This window comes from Pseudophryne corroboree, chromosome 6 (assembly GCF_028390025.1).
Source record: "Pseudophryne corroboree isolate aPseCor3 chromosome 6, aPseCor3.hap2, whole genome shotgun sequence".
NCBI lineage: Eukaryota > Metazoa > Chordata > Amphibia > Anura > Myobatrachidae > Pseudophryne > Pseudophryne corroboree.
Window position 1 is genome coordinate 50,470,412 of NC_086449.1, and position 20,350 is coordinate 50,490,761.

Genomic DNA, 20,350 nt, shown 5'->3' on the forward strand with positions numbered 1-20,350 from the left:
CCGGTGCCAGTTCTCCACGTCCGACGGCCTCCTCTCTGGAAGCGGAGAGCGAACGCAGTCGGACTCCCGGACCGGGGCCCTGGGAGAGGGTTTGGGACAGCCCTGCCGGGAGCCACCTCGATGGGCCCGTGCGGAGGGGCGCGCGGCACCCCCCGGTGGTCGAATGCGGAACAGCGGGGGTCTCTCTCTCCGGGACTTCCAGCCTCCCGTTCAGACTCCCCCTTCCGAGGCCGAGATGGGGCAGCGCCGGGCGTCCGGCGGAGCCCAGGCCCCCTCTCCCCCCAGCGGCAGCGAGCGCCGCCTGCCCGCCCACTGGGCCAAGGGGGCGGGTCGCACTCCGCTGTCCCCCCCCCCCCCCCCGAGCGGTGCGGTCCGAGCCACCTCTGACCACCGGGGGACGCCACCGCCGCACGCGACGGGCCTCCCCCTGGGCCGTGGGACACAGGTTCTCCGTGCCCCCCTCCCCAAGTGTTCTGTGCCCCCCTGCAGCCTGTTCCCCAAGTTATCCATGCCCCCCTGCAGCCTGTTCCCCAAGTTATCCATGCCCCCCTGCAGCCTGCTCCCCAAGTGCTCCGTGCCCCCCTGCAGCCTGTTCCACAAGTGCGCCGTGCCTCCCACTGCTGCACCCCAGGTGCTCCTTCCCCCCCTGCAGCCTGGCCCCTAGTGCTCCCCTCCCCTGCTCCCCAAGTGCTCCGTGCCCCCCTGCAGCCTGCTCCCCAAGTGCTTGGTGCCCACCTGCAGCCTGCTCGCTAAGTGCTCCGTGCCCCCCTGCAGCCTGCTCCCCAAGTGCTCCGTGCCCCCCTGCAGCCTGCTCCCCAAGTGCGCCGTGCCCCTCTCCCCTGCTCCCCAAGTGCTCCATGCCCCCCTCTCCTGCAGCCTGCTCCCCAAGTGCAGCAGCAAGAACGGGGCCCTCTCCCGTCCCTAGGCTGCCCAGGCAGGGCTCCAGGAGCCCGGTGCCAGTTCTCCACGTCCGACGGCCTCCTCTCTGGAAGCGGAGAGCGAACGCAGTCGGACTCCCGGACCGGGGCCCTGGGAGAGGGTTTGGGACAGCCCTGCCGGGAGCCACCTCGATGGGCCCGTGCGGAGGGGCGCGCGGCACCCCCCGGTGGTCGAATGCGGAACAGCGGAGGTCTCTCTCTCCGGGACTTCCAGCCTCCCGTTCAGACTCCCCCTTCCGAGGCCGAGATGGGGCAGCGCCGGGCGTCCGGCGGAGCCCAGGCCCCCTCTCCCCCCAGCGGCAGCGAGCGCCGCCTGCCCGCCCACTGGGCCAAGGCGGGTCGCACTCCGCTGTCCCCCCCCCCCGAGCGGTGCGGTCCGAGCCACCTCTGACCACCGGGGGACGCCACCGCCGCACGCGACGGGCCTCCCCCTGGGCCGTGGGACGCAGGTTCTCCGTGCCCCCCTCCCCAAGTGTTCTGTGCCCCCCTGCAGCCTGTTCCCCAAGTTATCCATGCCCCCCTGCAGCCTGTTCCCCAAGTTATCCATGCCCCCCTGCAGCCTGCTCCCCAAGTGCTCCGTGCCCCCCTGCAGCCTGTTCCCCAAGTGCGCCGTGCCTCCCACTGCTGCACCCCAGGTGCTCCTTCCCCCCATGCAGCCTGGCCCCTAGTGCTCCCCAAGTGCTCCGTGCCCCCCTGCAGCCTCCTCCCCAAGTTATCCATGCCCCCCTGCAGCCTGTTCCCTAAGTGCTCCGTGCCTCCCACTGCTGCACCCCAGGTGCTCCTTCCCCCCTGCAGCCTGGCCCCTAGTGCTGCACCCCAGGTGCTCCTTCCCCCCTGCAGCCTGGCCCCTAGTGCTCCCCTCCCCTGCTCCACAGGTGGTCCGTGCCCTCCACCGCTGCTCCCCAAGTGCTTCGTGTCTCCCTCCTCTGCCACCCAGGTGCTCCGTGTCCTTTCCCGCTGCAGCCTGCTCCCTCCATGTGCCTAATTTGCTCTGTTCCACAGCTCTATAGAAGAGAATTTGTTACCTGTCACAGCAGCTAACTCAATTTGAAGTGCGCGCCAAGAAACGCTGCAGTGTGTGACTGTGAGACGAGTCACCAGCAGCTAACTCAATTTGAAGTGCGCGCCAAGAAACGCTGCAGTGTGTGACTGTGAGACGAGTCACATGGTCTGGTCACATGGTCTGTGACGTCACCGACTCACATCTACGGAAGGGGAACTAGTCCCTTCCGTGTGTGTGGAGAGAGGAGCAGGAGTGAGGACGCTGGTGCTGGGCTTGTTTTTCACACATCAGCTGCTTGTTTTTTATTTAGAGTTTGCAACATTGGACACAACACATTTCAGTGGAGGAGGCGGGAGAGGAGGTGACGGTGACCGGCAGTGAGGTGAGCGATGTGCCTGGTGTATGAGAGACGTCTGTGGGCACCATATATGGTATGTGTGACCAGCTCCCCACACGTGGGACCTAGGCCCTAATTCAGACCTGATCGCAAAAGCAAAATCTCTCTCTAATGGGCAAAACCATGTGCACTGCAGGTGGGGCAGATGTAACATGTGCAGAGAGAGTTAGATTTGGATGGGTTATACTGTTTCTGTGCAGGGTAAATACTGGCTGCTTTATTTTTACACTGCAAATTATATTGCAGATTGAACACACTCCACCCAAATCTAACTCTCTCTGCACATGTTATATCTGCCTCCCCTGCAGTGCACATGGTTTTGCCCAATTGCTATCAAAAATCCTGCTGTGATCAACTTGGAATTACCCCCTATGTCAGTGTTTCCCAACTGCGGTCCTCAAGGCACACTAACAGTCCTGGTTTTAGTGATATCCAGGCTGGAACACAGGTGACTTAATTAGTACCTCAGTTATTTTGATTTAACCATCTGTGCTGAAGCCTGGATATCACTAAAACCTGCACTGTTGGTGTGCCTTGAGGACCGCGCTTGGGAATGCCTGCCCTATGTGCACTGCAGGTGGGGCAGATGTAAAATGTGCAGAGAGAGTTAGATTTGGGTGGGTTATACTGTTCCTGTGCAGGGTAAATACTGGCTGATTTATTTTTACACTGCAATTTAGATTTCAATTTTAACACACCACACCCAAATATAACTCTCTGCACATGTTACATCTGCCCCACCTGCAGTGCAATATGGTTGTGCCCATTAGAGAAATTTTTTTACTGTTGCAATCAGGTCTGAATTAGGCCCCTTATGCAGTAAGGTTTGCAATTACTGATAAAAAGCAGTTTCTGCGATCAAATAGTTGCCGCCCAGAAATTGAGAAATAACGCCCATTGCAGAAACTGTGAATGCATCGCAATATGCAGCTGATCGCAGAACCATGCGCAATTACCGGAACATGGAAGATTTTTCCTATCTGCGCCAGGTAAGGTCGGCTACAATTCTTGTGACACAAGAGGCTGGAAGTGGTCATCGCTGAGGTCAGAGGCCCTCCTTAAAAACTCCTGGGACGCCTGCGCTTTATCACACACCCCCAGAAAATGGCAGGTTTCCACCCAGAAACGCCGGCTCCTGTCAGTCAAATAGCGTCTGCATGCGATCACGATGTATACGCATTTACTGTCGCTATTATTACTCGCACGTGCGCAATGCAAACACTGCTCATCCGCAGCCGCTCCATAATAAGCCGGATTGTGATTTGATAATTTTGCAATCCTTACTGAATAAGGTCCTTGGATGGAAGGTGGGCGAGCGGCGGATGGGGGATGGGGATGACCCTGCTGTGTAATACACAGTGCTCATTATATTTATACAGGTAGCATCATATACCGGCATGTATATTGTGTATATTATATATACAGATGTAGCCATGATCATCATTGTGTATCGTGGCAGCGATGTGGTGATAAGTGTGCCCACTGCGTACGCATGCACACGCCATGTTACCCTATGGAGCTAACACCCGCTGCAATCAGTATCACAGCGGCGCGGTCACACTATGCAGCAATGCGTGCTCATGTGTGAATGCATCACGGTATAGATGAGCGTGGCTACATCTGTAGTATAGGTGTATATAGGGAGAGAAAGCTATATCTGTATCCTATCATGTGTATAACCTAGGACAGTATCCCTGCTGTATAATAACACTGCACATTATACATATACAGTATATATAGAGATAGATGTTATTGGTATATAGTCCCTAGTGTATCATGTGTATAACCTAGGACAGAGTCCCTGCTGTATAATAACACTGCACATTATACATATACAGTATATATAGAGATAGATGTTATTGGTATATAGTCCCTAGTGTATCATGTATATAACCTAGGACAGAGTCCCTGCTGTATAATAACACTGCACGTTATACATATACAGTATATATAGAGATAGATGTTATTGGTATATAGTCCCTAGTGTATCATGTATATAACCTAGGACAGCGTCCCTGCTGTATAATTACACTGCACATTATACATATACAGTATATATAGAGATAGATGTTATTGGTATATAGTCCCTAGTGTATCATGTATATAACCTAGGACAGAGTCCCTGCTGTATAATAACACTGCACATTATACATATACAGTATATATAGAGAGAGATGTTATTGGTATATAGTCCCTAGTGTATCATGTGTATAACCTAGGACATAGTCTCTGCTGTATAATAACACCGCACATTATACATATACAGTATATATAGAGATAGATGTTATTGGTATATAGTCCCTAGCGCATCATGTGTATAACCTAGGACAGAGTCCCTGCTGTATAATAACACTGCACATTATACATATACAGTATATATAGAGAGAGATGTTATTGGTATATAGTCCATAGTGTATCATGTGTATAACCTAGGACAGAGTCCCTGCTGTATAATAACACTGCACATTATACATATACAGTATATATAGAGATAGATGTTATTGGTATATAGTCCCTAGTGTATCATGTGTATAACCTAGGACAGCGTCCCTGCTGTATAATAACACTGCACATTATACATATACAGTATATATAGAGATAGATGTTATTGGTATATAGTCCCTAGCGCATCATGTGTATAACCTAGGACAGAGTCCCTGCTGTATAATAACACAGCTAATTATACATATACAGCATATATAGAGATAGATGTTAGTGGTACAGGTTAAGTATCCCAAATCCAAATATTCCGAAATACGGACTTTTTTGAGTGAGAATGAGATAGTGAAACCTTTATTTTTTGATGGCTCAATGTACACACACTTTGGGGTCAATTCTATTCGGCAACTAAAGAATAGCGCCGGGAATTAGCTCCCGACGCTATTCAATTCGGCGTTTTGCTGCTACTGAGGACCTGGAATGATCAACACCGGTGGGTTTAGTGGTTGCGGAGCCAGTTCTAAATTTGGGTTCGGGCAATGTTGGGCTCTTCAGGCTTTCTCAGATGTGGCTCAGGTGTTACCTACGGAGGAGCTGCGACATGACATCCTAGGACACCGAACTTCTCCATGCATCACCATTATATTTGAGTGTGCCTTGGCAATATTTAAATCTAGTTCAGTGTGCCGCGAGTTGTAAAAGGTTGAAAATCTTTGCATTAGGGTATGCAATTATTCCAAAATACGTAAAAATCCCATATCCAAAATACTTCTGGTCCCAAGCATTTTGGATAAGGGAGACTCAACCTGTATATAGTCCCTAGTGTATCATGTGTATACAGGTTGATTATCCCATATCCAAATATCCGAAATACAGACTTTTTTGAATGAGAGTGAGATAGTGAAACCTTTGTTTTCTGATGGATCAATGTACACAAACTTTGTTTTAGACACAAAGTTATTAAAAATATTGTATTAAATGACCTTCAGGCTGTGTGTATAAGGTGTATATGTAACATAAATGCATTCTGTGCTTAGATTTAGGTCCCATCACCATGATATCTCATTATGGTATGCAATTATTCCAAAATACAGAAAAATCCCATATCCAAAATACCTCTGGTCCCAAGCATTTTGGATAAGGGATACTCAAACTGTATAACCTAGGCCAGTATTCCTGCTGTATAATAACACTGCACATTATACATATACAGTATATATAGAGATAGATGTTATTGGTATATAGTCCCTAGTGTATCATGTGTATAACCTAGGACAGTATCCCTGCTGTATAATAACACTGCACATTATACATATACAGTATATATAGAGATAGATGTTATTGGTATATAGTCCCTAGTGTATCATGTGCATAACCTAGGCCAGTATTCCTGCTGTATAATAACACTGCACATTATACATATACAGTATATATAGAGATAGATGTTATTGGTATATAGTCCCTAGTGTATCATGTGTATAACCTAGGCCAGTATTCCTGCTGTATAATAACACTGCACATTATACATATACAGTATATATAGAGATAGATGTTATTGGTATATAGTCCCTAGTGTATCATGTGTATAACCTAGGACAGAGTCCCTGCTGTATAATAACACTGCACATTATACATATACAGTATATATAGAGATAGATGTTATTGGTATATAGTCCCTAGCGTATCATGTGCATAACCTAGGACAGCGTCCCTGCTGTATAATAACACTGCACATTATACCCCTTTTACACTCGCACTCCCGGGATGCTTCCCGGGATGCATTCCCGGGAGTGACCCCTTTCACACTGCACTAAGACCTGGGATGCACCTGGGATGGACCTGGGACGGACCCATTTACACTGATCCCGGGATATCCCTATAATTCAGGTGCTGGGGGCTGAGCTGGAGGCGGAGCCAAAGGCAGTGGGGCATGAAAAGGAGAGATGGACACATTGGAGCACCCTAATCGATGTCTACCATCGATAGCCATGTAATCACTAACCATCGATGGTAAAAAAAAAAAAAAAAAAAAATATATATATATATATATATATATATATATATATATATATATATATATATATAAAAAATAAAAATATATATGTGATCATCTCCCATCGATGATTTTAAGCATCAGTGCTTCATTCCCGGGCAGCTCAGTCTGTTAAGCAAACTTGAGGAAGGTGGACGAGAGTCGAAGAGCCGTCATTAGTGTTCACTCTAGGAGTGAAATGGGGCAGGGCGCCGGACTCAGGGGGGCACATGTGCGTCCGGAATGGGGGCGTGGCCACACAAATTAGGGGCGTGGCCACATCTCCGTCATTTTAGGGGGCGGTGCGGCCCACAGACGCTACTATAGAGAGCGTCTGTGGCCGGCGACGTCACTGTTGGGGGCGTGCCCAGCACCTCCGTCGGTGCTGGGCTTCCCCCAGCCCTCTCCCAATGCGTGAATGGATGCCGCGCGCATGCGCACGGCATCTATACACGTCGGGAGGGCAGGGAGCGGGCGGCTGTTCTAGCAGGGCGCTGCAAAAGGGGCAGGGCGGGTTTTGCTTGTTAAAAAACGGGCAGGGCGCGGCGCCCTGCTAAAACAACCTAGAGTGAACACTAGTCATTATAAAGATGAGGTCTCCGGCAAGGCGAATGGGCTCTGAAAGATGACATCATCTTTTCTGAGCCCATGAAAGCTCCAATCGGAGGCCTTTTAACAGTCTCGGGTAGTGAATCCTGGGACGGGCCCTTTCACACTACCCAGCTTCCCGTGACGGTCCTGGGACGGGTTGAAATTAGAGATGAGCGCCGGAAATTTTTCGGGTTTTGTGTTTTGGTTTTGGGTTCGGTTCCGCGGCCGTGTTTTGGGTTCGACCGCGTTTTGGCAAAACCTCACCGAATTTTTTTTGTCGGATTCGGGTGTGTTTTGGATTCGGGTGTTTTTTTAAAAAAACCCTAAAAAACAGCTTAAATCATAGAATTTGGGGGTAATTTTGATCCCAAAGTATTATTAACCTCAAAAAACATAATTTACACTCATTTTCAGCCTATTCTGAACACATCACACCTCACAATATTATTTTTAGTCCTAAAATTTGCACCGAGGTCGCTGTGTGAGTAAGATAAGCGACCCTAGTGGCCGACACAAACACCGGGCCCATCTAGGAGTGGCACTGCAGTGTCACGCAGGATGTCCCTTCCAAAAAACCCTCCCCAAACAGCACATGACGCAAAGAAAAAAAGAGGCGCAATGAGGTAGCTGACTGTGTGAGTAAGATTAGCGACCCTAGTGGCCGACACAAACACCGGGCACATCTAGGAGTGGCACTGCAGTGTCACGCAGGATGTCCCTTCCAAAAAACCCTCCCCAAACAGCACATGACGCAAAGAAAAAAAGAGGCGCAATGAGGTAGCTGTGTGAGTAAGATTAGCGACCCTAGTGGCCGACACAAACACCGGGCCCATCTAGGAGTGGCACTGCAGTGTCACGCAGGATGTCCCTTCCAAAAAACCCTCCCCAATCAGCACATGATGCAAAGAAAAAGAAAAGAAAAAAGAGGTGCAAGATGGAATTATCCTTGGGCCCTCCCACCCACCCTTATGTTGTATAAACAAAACAGGACATGCACACTTTAACCAACCCATCATTTCAGTGACAGGGTCTGCCACACGACTGTGACTGATATGACGGGTTGGTTTGGACCCCCCCCAAAAAAGAAGCAATTAATCTCTCCTTGCACAAACTGGCTCTACAGAGGCAAGATGTCCACCTCATCTTCACCCTCCGATATATCACCGTGTACATCCCCCTCCTCACAGATTATCAATTCGTCCCCACTGGAATCCACCATCTCAGCTCCCTGTGTACTTTGTGGAGGCAATTGCTGCTGGTCAATGTCTCCGCGGAGGAATTGATTATAATTCATTTTAATGAACATCATCTTCTCCACATTTTCTGGATGTAACCTCGTACGCCGATTGCTGACAAGGTGAGCGGCGGCACTAAACACTCTTTCGGAGTACACACTTGTGGGAGGGCAACTTAGGTAGAATAAAGCCAGTTTGTGCAAGGGCCTCCAAATTGCCTCTTTTTCCTGCCAGTATAAGTACGGACTGTGTGACGTGCCTACTTGGATGCGGTCACTCATATAATCCTCCACCATTCTATCAATGTTGAGAGAATCATATGCAGTGACAGTAGACGACATGTCCGTAATCGTTGTCAGGTCCTTCAGTCCGGACCAGATGTCAGCATCAGCAGTCGCTCCAGACTGCCCTGCATCACCGCCAGCGGGTGGGCTCGGAATTCTGAGCCTTTTCCTCGCACCCCCAGTTGCGGGAGAATGTGAAGGAGGAGATGTTGACAGGTCGCGTTCCGCTTGACTTGACAATTTTGTCACCAGCAGGTCTTTCGACCCCAGCAGACCTGTGTCTGCCGGAAAGAGAGATCCAAGGTAGGCTTTAAATCTAGGATCGAGCACGGTGGCCAAAATGTAGTGCTCTGATTTCAACAGATTGACCACCCGTGAATCCTTGTTAAGCGAATTAAGGGCTGCATCCACAAGTCCCACATGCCTAGCGGAATCGCTCCGTGTTAGCTCCTCCTTCAATGCCTCCAGCTTCTTCTGCAAAAGCCTGATGAGGGGAATGACCTGACTCAGGCTGGCAGTGTCTGAACTGACTTCACGTGTGGCAAGTTCAAAGGGCATCAGAACCTTGCACAACGTTGAAATCATTCTCCACTGCACTTGAGACAGGTGCATTCCACCTACTATATCGTGCTCAATTGTATAGGCTTGAATGGCCTTTTGCTGCTCCTCCAACCTCTGAAGCATATAGAGGGTTGAATTCCACCTCGTTACCACTTCTTGCTTCAGATGATGGCAGGGCAGGTTCAGTAGTTTTTGGTGGTGCTCCAGTTTTCTGTACGTGGTGCCTGTACGCCGAAAGTGTCCCGCAATTCTTCTGGCCACCGACAGCATCTCTTGCACGCCCCTGTCGTTTTTTAAAAAATTCTGCACCACCAAATTCAAGGTATGTGCAAAACATGGGACGTGCTGGAATTGGCCCAGATTTAATGCACACACAATATTGCTGGCGTTGTCCGATGCCACAAATCCACAGGAGAGTCCAATTGGGGTAAGCCATTCCGCGATGATCTTCCTCAGTTGCCGTAAGAGGTTTTCAGCTGTGTGCGTATTCTGGAAAGCGGTGATACAAAGCGTAGCCTGCCTAGGAAAGAGTTGGCGTTTGCGAGATGCTGCTACTGGTGCCGCCGCTGCTGTTCTTGCGGCGGGAGTCCATACATCTACCCAGTGGGCTGTCACAGTCATATAGTCCTGACCCTGCCCTGCTCCACTTGTCCACATGTCCGTGGTTAAGTGGACATTGGGTACAGCTGCATTTTTTAGGACACTGGTGACTCTTTTTCTGAGGTCTGTGTACATTTTCGGTATCGCCTGCCTAGAGAAATGGAACCTAGATGGTATTTGGTACCGGGGACACAGTACCTCCAACAAGTCTCTAGTTGGCTCTGCAGTAATGATGGATACCGGAACCACGTTTCTCACCACCCAGGATGCCAAGGCCTCAGTTATCCGCTTTGCAGTAGGATGACTGCTGTGATATTTCATCTTCCTCGCAAAGGACTGTTGAACAGTCAATTGCTTACTGGAAGTAGTACAAGTGGGCTTACGACTTCCCCTCTGGGATGACCATCGACTCCCAGCGGCAACAACAGCAGCGCCAGCAGCAGTAGGCGTTACACGCAAGGATGCATCGGAGGAATCCCAGGCAGGAGAGGACTCGTCAGACTTGCCAGTGACATGGCCTGCAGGACTATTGGCATTCCTGGGGAAGGAGGAAATTGACACTGAGGGAGTTGGTGGGGTGGTTTGCGTGAGCTTGGTTACAAGAGGAAGGGATTTACTGGTCAGTGGACTGCTTCCGCTGTCACCCAAAGTTTTTGAACTTGTCACTGACTTATTATGAATGCGCTGCAGGTGACGTATAAGGGAGGATGTTCCGAGGTGGTTAACGTCCTTACCCCTACTTATTACAGCTTGACAAAGGGAACACACGGCTTGACACCTGTTGTCCGCATTTCTGGTGAAATACCTCCACACCGAAGAGCTGATTTTTTTGGTATTTTCACCTGGCATGTCAACGGCCATATTCCTCCCACGGACAACAGGTGTCTCCCCGGGTGCCTGACTTAAACAAACCACCTCACCATCAGAATCCTCCTGGTCAATTTCCTCCCCAGCGCCAGCAACACCCATATCCTCCTCATCCTGGTGTACTTCAACACTGACATCTTCAATCTGACTATCAGGAACTGGACTGCGGGTGCTCCTTCCAGCACTTGCAGGGGGCATGCAAATAGTGGAAGGCGCATGCTCTTCACGTCCAGTGTTGGGAAGGTCAGGCATCGCAAACGACACAATTGGACTCTCCTTGTGGATTTGGGATTTCAAAGAACGCACAGTTCTTTGCGGTGCTTTTGCCAGCTTGAGTCTTTTCAGTTTTCTAGCGAGAGGCTGAGTGCTTCCATCCTCATGTGAAGCTGAACCACTAGCCATGAACATAGGCCAGGGCCTCAGCCGTTCCTTGCCACTCCGTGTGGTAAATGGCATATTGGCAAGTTTACGCTTCTCCTCCGACAATTTTATTTTAGGTTTTGGAGTCCTTTTTTTTCTGATATTTGGTGTTTTGGATTTGACATGCTCTGTACTATGACATTGGGCATCGGCCTTGGCAGACGACGTTGCTGGCATTTCATCGTCTCGGCCATGACTAGTGGCAGCAGCTTCAGCACGAGGTGGAAGTGGATCTTGATCTTTCCCTAATTTTGGAACCTCAACTTTTTTGTTCTCCATATTTTATAGGCAGAACTAAAAGGCACCTCAGGTAAACAATGGAGATGGATGGATTGGATACTAGTATACAATTATGGACGGACTGCCACGGTTAGGTGGTATAAAAAAACCACGGTTAGGTGGTATATATTATAATAATAATACAATTATGGATGGACGGACTGCCTGCCGACTGCCGACACAGAGGTAGCCACAGCCGTGAACTACCGCACTGTACACTGGTTGATAAAGAGATAGTAGTATACTCGTAACAACTAGTATGACACTATGACGACGGTATAAAGAATGAAAAAAAAACCACGGTTAGGTGGTATATATTATAATAATAATACAATTATGGATGGACGGACTGCCTGCCGACTGCCGACACAGAGGTAGCCACAGCCGTGAACTACCGCACTGTACACTGGTTGATAAAGAGATAGTAGTATACTCGTAACAACTAGTATGACACTATGACGACGGTATAAAGAATGAAAAAAAAACCACGGTTAGGTGGTATATATTATAATAATAATACAATTATGGATGGACGGACTGCCTGCCGACTGCCGACACAGAGGTAGCCACAGCCGTGAACTACCGCACTGTACACTGGTTGATAAAGAGATAGTAGTATACTCGTAACAACTAGTATGACACTATGACGACGGTATAAAGAATGAAAAAAAAACCACGGTTAGGTGGTATATATTATAATAATAATACAATTATGGATGGACGGACTGCCTGCCGACTGCCGACACAGAGGTAGCCACAGCCGTGAACTACCGCACTGTACACTGGTTGATAAAGAGATAGTAGTATACTCGTAACAACTAGTATGACACTATGACGGTATAAAGAATGAAAAAAAAACCACGGTTAGGTGGTATATATTATAATAATAATACAATTATGGATGGACGGACTGCCTGCCGACTGCCGACACAGAGGTAGCCACAGCCGTGAACTACCGCACTGTACACTGGTTGATAAAGAGATAGTAGTATACTCGTAACAATTAGGATGACACTATGACGGTATAAAGAATGAAAAAAAAACCACGGTTAGGTGGTAGGTATATAATAATAAATAATACAATTCTGGTCGGACGGACTGCCTGCCGTGTGCCGACACAGAGGTAGCCACAGCCGTGAACTACCGCACTGTACACTGGTTGATAAAGAGATAGTAGTATACTCGTAACAATTAGGATGACACTATGACGGTATAAAGAATGAAAAAAAAACCACGGTTAGGTGGTAGGTATATAATAATAAATAATACAATTCTGGTCGGACGGACTGCCTGCCGTGTGCCGACACAGAGGTAGCCACAGCCGTGAACTACCGCACTGTACACTGGTTGATAAAGAGATAGTAGTATACTCGTAACAATTAGGATGACACTATGACGGTATAAAGAATGAAAAAAAAACCACGGTTAGGTGGTAGGTATATAATAATAAATAATACAATTCTGGTCGGACGGACTGCCTGCCGTGTGCCGACACAGAGGTAGCCACAGCCGTGAACTACCGCACTGTACACTGGTTGATAAAGAGATAGTAGTATACTCGTAACAATTAGGATGACACTATGACGGTATAAAGAATGAAAAAAAAACCACGGTTAGGTGGTAGGTATATAATAATAAATAATACAATTCTGGTCGGACGGACTGCCTGCCGTGTGCCGACACAGAGGTAGCCACAGCCGTGAACTACCGCACTGTACACTGGTTGATAAAGAGATAGTAGTATACTCGTAACAATTAGGATGACACTATGACGGTATAAAGAATGAAAAAAAAACCACGGTTAGGTGGTAGGTATATAATAATAAATAATACAATTCTGGTCGGACGGACTGCCTGCCGTGTGCCGACACAGAGGTAGCCACAGCCGTGAACTACCGCACTGTACACTGGTTGATAAAGAGATAGTAGTATACTCGTAACAATTAGGATGACACTATGACGGTATAAAGAATGAAAAAAAAACCACGGTTAGGTGGTAGGTATATAATAATAAATAATACAATTCTGGTCGGACGGACTGCCTGCCGTGTGCCGACACAGAGGTAGCCACAGCCGTGAACTACCGCACTGTACTGTGTCTGCTGCTAATATAGACTGGTTGATATTTAAAGAGATATTAGTAGTATACAACAATACTATACTGGTGGTCAGGCACTGGTCACCACTCCTGCAGCAAAAGTGTGCACTGTTAATTAATATAATTGTACTCCTGGCTCCTGCTAACAACCTGCAGTGCTCCCCAGTCTCCCCCACAATTAATTATAAGCTTTTAATTTATACATTGATGACTGTGCAGCACACTGGGCTGAGCTGAGTGCACACAGACTGAGTCACACTGTGTGACTGACTGTGCTGTGTATCGTTTTTTTTTTCAGGCAGAGAACGGATATAGCAGAGAGAAGTGAACGGATATATTATATTAAATAAAAGTTAACTAGCAACTGCACTGGTCACTGACTGTGGTAAACTAACTCTGTCTGCGACTCTGCACAATCTCTCTCTATCTAATCTATCTATCTCTATTCTAATGGAGAGGACGCCAGACACGTCCTCTCCCTATCAATCTCAATGCACGAGTGAAAATGGCGGCGACGCGCGGCTCCTTATATAGAATCCGAGTCTCGCGATAGAATCCGAGCCTCGCGAGAATCCGACAGCGTCATGATGACGTTCGGGCGCGCTCGGGTTAACCGAGCAAGGCGGGAAGATCCGAGTCGCTCGGACCCGTGGAAAAAAAAGTGAAGTTCGTGCGGGTTCGGATTCAAAGAAACCGAACCCGCTCATCTCTAGTTGAAATCCCGGGATGCTCGACCCGGGAAATTGTCCCTGTACCCTTTCAAACTGACAAAAATCCCGGGATGATGCGCGTTCACGTGCAATATCCCGGGATTTTCATGCGAGTGTAAAAGGGGTATTATTGGTATATAGTCCCCTGCGTATCATGTATGTAACCTAGGACAGAGTCCCTGCTGTATAATAACACTGCACATTATACATATACAGTATATATAGAGATAGATGTTATTGGTATATAGTCCCCTGCGTATCATGTATGTAACCTAGGACACAGTCCCTGCTGTATAATAACACTGCACATTATACATATACAGTATATATAGAGATAGATGTTATTGGTATATAGTCCCTAGTGTATCATGTGTATAACCTAGGACAGAGTCCCTGCTGTATAATAACACTGCACATTATACATATACAGTATATATAGAGATAGATGTTATTGGTATATAGTCCATAGCGTATCATGTATATAACCTAGGATAGAGTCCCTGCTGTATAATAACACTGCACATTATACATATACAGATAGATGTTATTGGTATATAGTCCATAGCGTATCATGTATATAACCTAGGATAGAGTCCCTGCTGTATAATAACACTGCACATTATACATATACAGTATATATAGAGATAGATGTTATTGGTATATAGTCCATAGCATATCATGTGTATAACCTAGGACAGTATCCCTGCTGTATAATAACAGTGCACATTATACATATACAGTATATATATATATAGATATATATATATATATAGATACAGTATATATATATATAGATGTTATTGGTATATAGTCCCTAGCGTATCATGTATGTAACCTAGGACAGAGTCCCTGCTGTATAATAACAGTGCACATTATACATATACAGTATATATAGAGAGATAGATGTTATTGGTATATAGTCGCCAGCGTATCATGTTTGTAACCTAGGACAGAGTCCCGGCTGTATAATATCACTGCACATTATACATATACAGTATATATAGAGATAGATGTTATTGGTATATAGTCCCTAGTGTATCGTGTATAGCCTAGTACAGCGTCCCTGCTGTATAATAACACTGCACATTATACATATACAGTATATATAGAGAGAGATGTTTTTGGTATATAGTCCCTAGCGTATCATGTGTATAACCTAGGACACAGTCCCTGCTGTATAATACTGCACACTATATATATATATATATATATATATATATATATATATATAGTATATATAGAGAGATAGATGTTATTGGTATATAGTCCCTAGTGTATCATGTGTATAGCCTAAGGACAGCGTCCCTGCTGTATAATAACACTGCACATTATACATATACAGTATATATAGAGATAGATGTTATTGGTATATAGACCCCAGCGTATATGTGTATAACCTAGGACAGCGTCCCTGCTGTATAATAACACTGCACATTATACATATACAGTATATATAGAGATAGATGTTATTGGTATATAGTCCCCAGTGTATCATGTGTATAACCTAGGACAGAGTCCCTGCTGTATAATAACACTGCACATTATACATATACAGTATATATAGAGATAGATGTTATTGGTATATAGTCCCCAGTGTATCATGTGTATAACCTAGGACAGAGTCCCTGCTGTATAATAACACTGCACATTATACATATACAGTATATATAGAGATAGATGTTATTGGTATATAGTCCCTAGTGTATCATGTGTATAACCTAGGACAGAGTCCCTGCTGTATAATAACACTGCACATTATACATATACAGTATATATAGAGAGAGATGTTATTGGTATATAGTCCCTAGTGTATCATGTGTATAACCTAGGATAGAGTCCCTTCTGTATAATAACACTGCACATTATACATGTACAGTATATATAGAGATAGATGTTATACCCCTTTTACACTCGCACTCCCGGGATGCTTCCCGGGATGCGTCCCAGGATGCATTTCCGGGAGTGACCCCTTTCACACTGCACTAAGACCTGGGATGGACCTGGGATGGACCTGGGACGGACCCATTTACACTGATCCCGGGATATCCCTATAATTCAGGTGCTGGGGGCTGAGCTGGAGGCGGAGCCAAAGGCAGTGGGGCATGAAAAGGAGAGATGGACACATTGGAGCACCCTAATCGATGTCTACCATCGATAGCCATGTAATCACTAACCATCGATGGTAAAAAAAAAATAATATATATATATTAAAAATAAAAATATATATGTGATCATCTCCCATCGATGATTTTAAGCATCAGTGCTTCATTCCCGGGCAGCTCAGTCTGTTAAGCAAACTTGAGGAAGGTGGACGAGAGTCGAAGAGCCGTCATTAGTGTTCACTCTAGGAGTGAAATGGGGCAGGGCGCCGGACTCAGGGGGGCACATGTGCGTCCGGAATGGGGGCGTGGCCATACAAATTAGGGGCGTGGCCACGTCTCCGTCATTTTAGGGGGCGGTGCGGCCCACAGACGCTACTATAGAGAGCGTCTGTGGCCGGCGACGTCACTGTTGGGGGCGTGCCCAGCACCTCCGTCGGTGCTGGGCTTCCCCCAGCCCTCTCCCAATGCGTGAATGGATGCCGCGCGCATGCGCACGGCATCTATACACGCCGGGAGGGCAGGGAGCGGGCGGCTGTTCTAGCAGGGCGCTGCAAAAGGGGCAGGGCGGGTTTTGCTTGTTAAAAGACGGGCAGGGCGCGGCGCCCTGCTAAAACAACCTAGAGTGAACACTAGTCATCATTATAAAGATGAGGTCTCCGGCAGGGACTCTGTCCTAGGTTATACACATGATACACTAGGGACTATAGTCCCCTGCGTATCATGTATGTAACCTAGGACAGAGTCCCTGCTGTATAATAACAGTGCACATTATACATATACAGTATATATATATATATATATATATATATATATATTATATATAGATGTTATTGGTATATAGTCGCCAGCGTATCATGGGTGTAACCTAGGACAGAGTCCCGGCTGTATAATATCACTGCACATTATACATATACAGTATATATAGAGATAGATGTTATTGGTATATAGTCCCTAGTGTATCATGTATATAACCTAGGACAGAGTCCCTGCTGTATAATAACACTGCACATTATACATATACAGTATATATAGAGAGAGATGAGATGTTATTGGTATATAGTCCCTAGTGTATCATGTGTATAACCTAGGACAGTATCCCTGCTGTATAATAACACTGCACATAATACATATACAGTATATATAGAGATAGATGTTATTGGTATATAGTCCCAGCGTATCATGTGTATAACCTAGGACAGTATCCCTGCTGTATAATAACACTGCACATTATACATATACAGTATATATAGAGATAGATGTTATTGGTATATAGTCCCTAGCGCATCATCTGTATAACCTAGGATAGTGTCCCTGCTGTATAATAACACTGCACATTATACATATACAGTATATATAGAGATAGATGTTATTGGTATATAGTCCATAGGGCATCATGTGTATATAACCTAGGGCAGTGTCCCTGCTGTATAATAACACTGCACATTATACATATACAGTATATATAGAGAGAGATGTTATTGGTATATAGTCCCCATCGTATCGTGTATATAACCTAGGACAGAGTCCCTGCTGTATAATAACACTGCACATTATACATATACAGTATATATAGAGATAGATGTTATTGGTATATAGTCCCCTGCGTATCATGTGTATAACCTAGGACAGAGTCCCTGCTGTATAATAACACTGCACATTATACATATACAGTATATATAGAGATAGATGTTATGGTATATAGTCCCTAGTGTATCATGTGTATAACCTAGGGCAGAGTCCCTGCTGTATAATAACACTGCACATTATACATATACAGTATATATAGAGATAGATGTTATGGTATATAGTCCCTAGTGTATCATGTGTATAACCTAGGACAGAGTCCCTGCTGTATAATAACACTGCACATTATACATATACAGTATATATAGAGAGAGATGTTATTGGTATATAGTCCCTAGTGTATCATGTGTATAACCTAGGACAGTATCCCTGCTGTATAATAACACTGCACATTATACATATACAGTATATATAGAGATAGATGTTATTGGTATATAGTCCATAGCATATCATGTGTATAACCTAGGACAGTATCCCTGCTGTATAATAACACTGCACATTATACATATACAGTATATATAGAGATAGATGTTATTGGTATATAGTCCCAGCGTATCATGTGTATAACCTAGGACAGTATCCCTGCTGTATAATAACACTGCACATTATACATATACAGTATATATAGAGATAGATGTTATTGGTATATAGTCCCCTGCGTATCATGTGTATAACCTAGGACAGAGTCCCTGCTGTATAATAACACTGCACATTATACATATACAGTATACTATATATTGTAAGCTTGCGAGCAGGGCCTTCTTACCTCTGTCTGTCTGTTTTTACCCAGTTTTGTTCTATTACTGTTGTTCTAATTGTAAAGCGCAACGGAATATGCTTTGCTATATAAGAAACTGTTAATAAATAAATAAATATAGAGATAGATGTTATTGGTATATAGTCCCTAGCGCATCATCTGTATAACCTAGGATAGTGTCCCTGCTGTATAATAACACTGCACATTATACATATACAGTATATATAGAGATAGATGTTATTGGTATATAGTCCCTAGGGCATCATGTGTATATAACCTAGGGCAGTGTCCCTGCTGTATAATAACACTGCACATTATACATATACAGTATATATAGAGAGAGATGTTATTGGTATATAGTCCCCATCGTATCGTGTATATAACCTAGGACAGAGTCCCTGCTGTATAATAACACTGCACATTATACATATACAGTATATATAGAGATAGATGTTATTGGTATATAGTCCCCTGCGTATCATGTGTATAACCTAGGACAGAGTCCCTGCTGTATAATAACACTGCACATTATACATATACAGTATATATAGAGATAGATGTTATGGTATATAGTCCCTAGTGTATCATGTGTATAACCTAGGGCAGAGTCCCTGCTGTATAATAACACTGCACATTATACATATACAGTATATATAGAGATAGATGTTATGGTATATAGTCCCTAGTGTATCATGTGTATAACCTAGGGCAGAGTCCCTGCTGTATAATAACACTGCACATTATACATATACAGTATATATAGAGATAGATGTTATGGTATATAGTCCCTAGTGTATCATGTGTATAACCTAGGACAGAGTCCCTGCTGTATAATAACACTGCACATTATACATATACAGTATATATAGAGAGAGATGTTATTGGTATATAGTCCCTAGTGTATCATGTGTATAACCTAGGACAGTATCCCTGCTGTATAATAACACTGCACATAATACATATACAGTATATATAGAGATAGATGTTATTGGTATATAGTCCCAGCGTATCATGTGTATAACCTAGGACAGTATCCCTGCTGTATAATAACACTGCACATTATACATATACAGTATATATAGAGATAGATGTTATTGGTATATAGTCCATAGCATATCATGTGTATAACCTAGGACAGTATCCCTGCTGTATAATAACACTGCACATTATACATATACAGTATATATAGAGATAGATGTTATTGGTATATAGTCCCTAGCGTATCATGTATATAACCTAGGACAGCGTCCCTGCTGTATAATAACACTGCACATTATATATATATATATATATATACAGTATATATAGAGAGAGATGTTATTGGTATATAGTCCCTAGTGTATCATGTGTATAGCCTAGTACAGCGTCCCTGCTATATAATAACACTGCACATTATACATATACAGTATATATAGAGATATGTTATTGGTATATAGTCCCTAGTGTATCATGT

General features: G+C 45.3%; 1 protein-coding gene across 1 annotated transcript in view; it reads left to right on the forward strand.

Annotated features, from left to right (window-relative positions):
- Positions 1-2,181: 2,181 nt before the first annotated feature.
- The window catches only part of LOC134936074 (zinc finger protein 84-like), a 75,018-nt gene continuing 56,849 nt past the window's right edge, over positions 2,182-20,350 (forward strand). Inside the window, exon 1 of the mRNA XM_063930982.1 lies at positions 2,182-2,323. The gene's annotated coding sequence lies outside the window, so the exon portion shown is untranslated. The remainder of the gene's footprint in view (positions 2,324-20,350) is intronic.